The sequence below is a fragment of the Delphinapterus leucas genome, chromosome 11 (genome assembly GCF_059928025.1).
Source record: "Delphinapterus leucas isolate spDelLeu-1000000601 "Yukka" chromosome 11, BTC_Dleu_Yukka2, whole genome shotgun sequence".
NCBI lineage: Eukaryota > Metazoa > Chordata > Mammalia > Artiodactyla > Monodontidae > Delphinapterus > Delphinapterus leucas.
Genome location: NC_143139.1, coordinates 55,600,075 through 55,607,961, shown reverse-complemented (window position 1 = coordinate 55,607,961; position 7,887 = coordinate 55,600,075). Strand labels below are relative to the sequence as shown.

The following is a 7,887-nucleotide window of genomic DNA, read 5'->3' as shown; positions in this document are numbered from 1 at the left end:
CAAACCCACAGCCAACATTGTTCACAATGGTGAAAAACTGAAACCATTTCCATTAAGATCAGGAACAAGACAAGGTTGCCCACTCTCACCCCTATTATTCAACATAGTTTTGGAAGCTTTAGCCACAGCAGTCAGAGAAGTAAAAGAAATAAAGGAATCCAAATTGGAAAAGAAGTAAAGCTGCCACTGTTTGCAGATGACATGATACTATACATAGAGATTCCTAAAGATGCTACTAGAAAATTACTAGAGCTAATCAATGAATTTGGTAAAGTAGCAGGATACAAAGTTAATGCAGAGAAATCTCTTGCATTCCTATACACTAATGATGAAAAATCTGAAAGAGAAATTAAGGAAACACTCTCATTTACCATTGCAACAAAAAGAATAAAATACCTAGGAATAAACCTACCTAAGGAGGCAAAAGACCTGTATGCAGAAAACTATAAGACACTGATGAAAGAAATTAAAGATGATACAAACAGATGGAGAGATGTATCATGTTCTTGGATGGGAAGAATCAACATTATGAAAATGACTATACTACCCAAAGCAATCTACAGGTTCAATGGAATCCCTATCAAACTACCAATGGCATTTTTCACAGAATTAGAACAAAAAATTTCCCAATTTGTATGGAAACACAAAAGATGCTGAATAGCCAAAGCAATCTTGAGAAAGAAAAACAGAGCTGGAGGAATCAGGCTCCCTGACTTCAGACTATACTACAAAGCTACAGTAATCAAGACAGTATGATACTGGCACAAAAACAGAAATATAGATCAATGGAACAGAAGAGAAAGCCCAGAGATAAACCCACGCACATATGGTCACCTTACCTTTGATAAAAGAGACAAGAATATACAATGGAGAAAAGACAGCCTCTTCAACAAGTGGTGCTGGGAAAACTGGACAGCTACATGAAAAAGAATGAAATTAGAACACTTCCTAATACCGTATATAAAAATAAACTCAAAATGGATTAAAGACATAAATGTAAGGCCAGACACTATAAAACTCTTAGAGGAAAACATAGGAAGAACACTCTTTGACATAAATCACATCAAGATCCTTTTTGACCCACCTCCTAGAGAAATGGAAATAAAAACAAAAATAAACAAATGGGACCTAATGAAACTTAAAATCTTTTGCACAGCAAAGGAAACCCTAAACAAGACGAAAAGACAACCCTCAAGATGGGAGAAAATATTTGCAAATGAAGCAACTGACAAAGGATTAATCTCCAAAATAAATAAGTAGCACATGCAGTTCAATATCAAAAAAACAAACAACACAATCCAAAAATGGGCAGAAGACCTAAACAGACATTTCTCCAAAGAAGATATACAAATTGCCAGCAAACAAACAAAAGGATGCTCAACATCACTAATCATTAGAGAAATGCAAATCAAAACTACAGTGAGATATCACCTCACACCGGTCAGAACAGCCATCATCAAAAAGTCTACAGACAATAAATGCTGGAGAGGCTGTGGAGAAAAGGGAACCCTCTTGCACTGTTGGTGGGAATGTAAATTGATACAGCCACTATGGAGAACAGTATGGAGGTTCCTTAAAAAACTAAAAATAGAACTACCATACGACCCAGCAATCCCACTACTGGGCATATGCCCTGAGAAAACCATAATTCAAAAAGAGTCATGTACCACAATGTTCATTGCAGCACTATTTAAAATAGCCAGGACATGGAAGCAGCCTAAGTGTCCATCAACAGAGGAATGGATAAAGAAGATGTGGCACATATATACAATGGAATATTACTCAGCCATAGATAGAAACGAAATTGAGTTATTTGTAGTGAGGTGGATGGACCTCGAGTCAGTCATACAGAGTGAAGTAAGTCAGAAAGAGAAAAACAAATACCGTATGCTAACACATATATATGGAATCTAAAAAAAAAAGGAAAAATGGTTTTATGAACCTAGGGGTAGGACAGAAATAAAGATGCAGATGTAGAGAATGGACTTGAGCACACAGGGAGGGGCAAGGGTAAGCTGGGACGAACTGAGAGAGTAGCATTGAAATATATACAGTACAAAATGTAAAACAGACAGCTAGTGGGAAGCGGCTGCATTGCACAGGGAGATCAGCTCGGTACTTTGTGACCTAGAAGGGTGGGATAAGGGAGGGTGGGAGGGATATGCAAGATGGAGGGGATATGGGGATATATGTATACATATAGCTGATTCACTTTGTTATGCAGCAGAAACTAACACAACATTGTAAAGCAATTATACTCCAGTAAAGATGTTAAAAAAAAAAGAATGAAATAATGCCATCTGCAGCAACATGGATGGACTTAGAGATTATCATATTAAGTGAAGTAAGTCAGAAAGAGAAAGACAAATATCATATGATATCACTTATATGTAGAATCTAAAATATGATACAAATGAACTTATTTACAAAACAGAAACACACTCACAGACATAGAAAACAAACTTATGGTTAACAAAGGGGGAAAGGGATAAATTAGGAGTTTGGGATTAGCAGATACAAACTACTATATATAAAATAGATAAACAATAAGGTCCTACTCTATAGCACAGGGAACTATATCCAATAATAAGCCATACTGGAGAATTATATATATATATATATATATATATATATATATATATATATAAAACTGACACAACATTGTAAATTAACTATACGTCAATTAAAAAAAATTTTTTTAAATAGTCATGGAATCTGTCCTCATGACATTTACAATTGCGAGAAAAAGTGGAATACTGCCTAGCCTCTTTTTAAATTTATTCATTCAATAAATATTAATTGAACTAGGACTACTGGTGGCACTTTATTTTCATCAGTAAATAATACAGCTTCATGCCCTCATGAAACCTTCGGTTTAGTAGGGATAGATAGACAATAAACACAATAAATGTGTGAATTATATGGTATAGTCAAGGGAGGTAAGTGGTGTGGATAAAAAGCAATAGTTGAGCAGGGTAAGAAGGGGGATCAGGAGGGAGGGAGGTGTGCAGGGCCAGGATGCAGCTTTTAGTAGAGAGATCAGTACCCTGAGACGATGTTTGACCAAAGACTTGGAAGAGGTGCGGGAGCCATTCCCTCAGATACCTGGAGGAAGACCAGCCGTGACTAAGGCTTTCAGGTGGGACCATGCCTGGTGTGTTCAAGGAAGGAGAGGAGGCAAGTGTGGCTGGAGAGGGTCCATAGGAGAGGTGAGAGTAATAGGAAACGAGATCAGAGAGCGAATGGGAGCAAGTCGCGACAGACCTTGGACTGCTTAAGAACTTGGGCTTTAAGCTGAGAGAAGGAGGGAGCCAGGGAGGGGTTTTAGCAGAGGTGTGACATGATTCACCTGACTTGCCTTTCACTCCATCTTTTTGTCAGAAGAGACTGAAGGGGGCAAATGGAGAGGCGAGGAGACCTCCTGCTAGAATAAGATGGGAGAAGGATCTGCTGCCCTGATGAGGTGAGAGGAGTGGAGACAGGGATGTGAGAGGAGAGAGTGAGGTGACACATGCTGAGTAGTTTTGGAAGGTGCAGCCAACAGGACTTACTGACAGAGTGGACTGTGGTATGAAGAAAGGGAGGAGCTGAGGACGACTCCAAGGCTTTTGACCTTTTGGAAGGAAGGAATTTTCACCAGTTGAGATAAAAGGTGGCAGGAGGAGCGTGTTTTAGGGAAAAAATGAGGAGGTCAGCTTTGGGCATGTTGGGCTTAAGATGTTTAGGAGAGTATCAAGAATAGGTCTGGAGCTGGGTGAAAATCTGGGCTGGAGGTATAAATTTGGAAGTGGCATCACGTAAGATTTTTTATTGCATATGATTAAATATGAAAACATGGATGTTGTTCTAACAAGACAAAATTATGTGGAGCAAAAGCTGAGTTTCTCCTTCACTCTCTTACTCCAAACCTACGACCTTTTCCAGCAGTAACATTATTAAGGAGCTAGTATGTGTTAAGAAACGAAAAATGTCTTCAGAACGTACAATCTGCCATATCGGAGAATCAGAACCAACAGTTGTTTTTCAGTTTCACATGCATTTTATCACACAAGCAAAGGTGCTTTATAATTGTTCAAGCATTTATGCATAGTTTTCCCCCCATATCTCTATATCTTCCCTTTACTTACACAGTAATGTAATTTCCAGAATGGCCATCTTCCACCATTATGGTGGCGAAGTAACAGAATTTCACATCTGTTTGGAATAAACAATATACTTGGATTTGCATGCCTTTTCTTATGAAATTAAACTGATTTTTAATTGGTCTTATCTTGCAATTTTTTCTTTATCCATCTGGAATGTGCCTGAGCTAAGCGGTACCATCCATTTGAGAAATATCATTGATTATAAAGTACAGGATACACTTTAAGCACTGTAGTAACAATTCTCTAGACTCTAGGCTTTCATCCCTAAAATAGAACAGTTTCTGTACCTTCCATTAGGAAAAGATAACCTTCAGAATGTGAACTAATGCATTTCTGTTTTGTTGAGTTGGCAATTACTCTGTGTAAGGAAAGTAATGATGACTCCTAAAATAACCAGTGTATGAGTTTAGATCTTCATCTGTAATAAAACTCAATAGTCTTTCTAGTCTTAGGAGTTCACTGTTTCTTCCCTGAAATCAAAGAGAAAAAAATTAATTGAAAAAGAAAAACACATCAAACCCACTTCAGTTTGATTTTTTGGCAGAGTTCTGTCTCCAAGAACATGTATCAGAAACCCCCCCACCTAGATTGACACATGGTTTACCCCAATCAGCTGCTTGTTATGCAGCTATTGCATCCATCATGGTATCCAGTAAATAGGAAAAAAATAGGAAAGAGTAAGGCACGAGTTCTCAAGAAGCTCACAGTTCCACTAAGCCAATAAAAATTTAGCTTTAGGGAAAAAATATCACTGTGAATGATTCTCAAGCCAACTGAACCAAGGTATTCTGCTGTTGAAAAAAACTGATGAATGAATGTTCTCAATTGAAAGCTTGCTCTATGAATTTTTCTTGAATCTTTAGCACTAACCACTGTCTTTTTCTAGACAGATCCAGCACATAGCAAAGTGAATAAGTACCAGAAGCAATAGCAGAAAAACTGAGGCTCAGCCAATCACATTCAATTCAACTTGATTTTTATAGACACATGAGCTCCTACTTGTGATTTTAGTTTCCATCCATTTTTGCTGATAAAAATGTGCTTATTTGCAAGATCAAATAAAACACATCAAAATTACATGGTGCCCTGCAAAGAACCATGTCACGTGAACAAATCTGAAATCATATTCTGTAGGTTTTGCTCTTCATTTGCAAATGGGCTCAAAGGACAAAGCAAGAGTCATATCAGACTTCTCTTTCCTCCTCCTCCTCTCCCTCCCCCCATCTCCCTCCTTTCCTTCTCCTCCAGTGGTAGTTCTCTCATACCATCCTTCCTCTGCATTCCACTTGCCAACCACCCCAGTTCATACCAGAACAACCATAATAACCTTCAAACTGATTCCCTTCCTATAATCCCTGCCCACTCAAATCCAGCACATTCCCATCTCATAGACTCACCTTTCTTCAACACAGATTTTTGTCAAGCCCTTTGCCTGTTCAAAAATGTTTACTGATTTCTTATTCCCCATTTAATAATGTCCAAAAGTCTTAGAGTCAGAATCAAAGCCTCCAAAATAAAACAATTTCTAGCATTTGGTTACTATTTGAATGCAAAGTTTCACATACACATGACTATGTTCAACCAAGTGCTCAAGAGAAATTTGGCAAAAGATTTTTCACATCAATGGAAATGAATAGCTGGCTCTCCTTTAGGAAGTGGTGTTGCCTACCTAAACTTGCTTTTATGTTTCCTTAAGGAACAAAGGGTGATTTATCTTGACATCTATGGATGAATATCAGCATTTCCATCACTTAGAAATGATCAGTTACTCTTTTTTGTGAATTGTCCTGTCACTGGAGGTTTACTGGAATCAAAGACAAATGTGTTTATCAGGGCTGTTGAAAATCATAGTGGCCAGGACTGGAAAACTTGATACTTGCTTTCAAAAGAAAATATGGCTGGTATAGTTATTTCATAGAGCCCTGACATTGCGTGTCTCTTATATTGTTTGCTATTAATTATAGGATCTAAAATATCTTCTACAAGAGCCTAAAAAGATGAACTTTATGCTAAATGAGTATCACCTCTCTAGGGTGGCATGATAGAGTACCACTCTGTTCTTTATAAGTTGTTTTACATTTTATTTTTTAATACACGTGACCTTTAGAATCTGGAAAAAAAAGATGTCTATTTTAAACAAGAAACTAAAGTTTTCTTCAAAATTCATATGAACAGTTAACTCTGAAATTTGGTATTTGTTGGATACTTGAAATTGGCTGTACTGGCTTGTCCCCTCTAATGAATTAATTTCTGAATGGCATCTCAGTACCTATTAGAAATAGCCAACAGACTCAGAGCTCATCAATGGGAGTTTGTTCATTCAATCCAATCATTATTGACTAATTTGCATTTTAGAATGCTAATTCAACTATTACTTAGTCATTCCTCAAAACTGTCCAATAGGAAAGATGAATGTAATTAACCCTGCTTAAAAGTGGGACCAGCCAACGGAGCCCCATAGAGGAAGCCGATTCCCCCAGGTATGCAGTCATAACTGCCGGAAATCATGCCACGTTCAGGGCCACCACACACCCAGTAAGACACCCAAGAGCAAGATTGTTGTTTTTTTGTTTTGTTTTTTTTTTTTGCAGTACGAGGGCCTCTCACGGCTGTGGCCTCTCCCGTTGCGGAGCACAGGCTCCGGACGCGCAGGCTCAGCGGCTCATGGCTCACGGGCCCAGCCGCTCCACGGCACGTGGGATCCTCCCGGACCGGGGCACGAACCCGCGTCCTCCGCATTGGCAGGCGGACTCCCAACCACTGCGCCACCAGGGAAGCCCGCAAGATTGTTTTTAAATAGCTCCAACATTTCTATTTCATAAGCACTTGGGTTTAGATTTGCTCAAACTCTACAGCATTGATCAGCCTTGCAAACCTTTCTAAATGTAACATTGGGTCTATCCAGCCACTTCTCATGGCAACCCAAATATAAAACGTGCTGCAGTGTAGATACGCTTTTAAAATGTTCACAAACTCCCCCAAATGTACTAACAGAAGTATCATAGTGACAAGGTGATAATCAGTTGAGAAATAGATATTCAATATCCAGTATGCACAGGGCTCTGTGCTGGAGCTATGTACAGGGATAGGGGCAAGAAATCAGACACTGACCACACTATTTTTGCTCTAAGGCACTTATAGTTTGATAAAAAAACCAGTCAAGTACATATAAAACTTAAGATACTATAGAAAAAATTTCAAATGTATTTACTTTCAATTTTAGAATAAGCATCTTTTTTCTTATTTTTAATAGTCACTTTATTTAAGCTTAAGGCACAGCACTTAGCGCACACGTTACTTTAGAAGGTTGGAAATCTTCCGGGAATCGACCCCGAAATTATTTACTGCATTATTTAAAGAATGCTGATGAACTCTCTCTTTCAAGAAGGAAAGTATGGAAGCACAATAAACCTAAGAGAAAACGTTTTGAATAACTAAGCATGTTTCTAGCTGACCGTGGAAGGATGACACATGTAATGAATCAGTGTGTTATAAGTTACCACTACTGTACGCCATCACATGTAGTAATTGTCTACGCTCTTCTTCACATACACACAAGCACACACACACACCGCAATCAAACATACATGCTTGTTCCTGTTTTTTAACGTATTTATTGGAGTATAATTGCTTTACAATGGTGTGTTAGTTTCTGCTGTATCACAAAGTGAATCAGCTATACATATATGTATATCCCCATATCCCCTCCCTCTTGCATCTCCCTCCCACCAGCCCTATCCCA

At 38.4% G+C, this 7,887-nt stretch overlaps 1 protein-coding gene across 3 annotated transcripts in view; it reads right to left on the bottom strand.

Moving 5' to 3' along the window:
* RAB3IP (RAB3A interacting protein) overlaps nucleotides 1–7,887 on the bottom strand; it is a 190,231-nt gene that overhangs the window by 96,338 nt on the left and 86,006 nt on the right. The gene's annotated exons all lie outside the window — the stretch shown is intronic.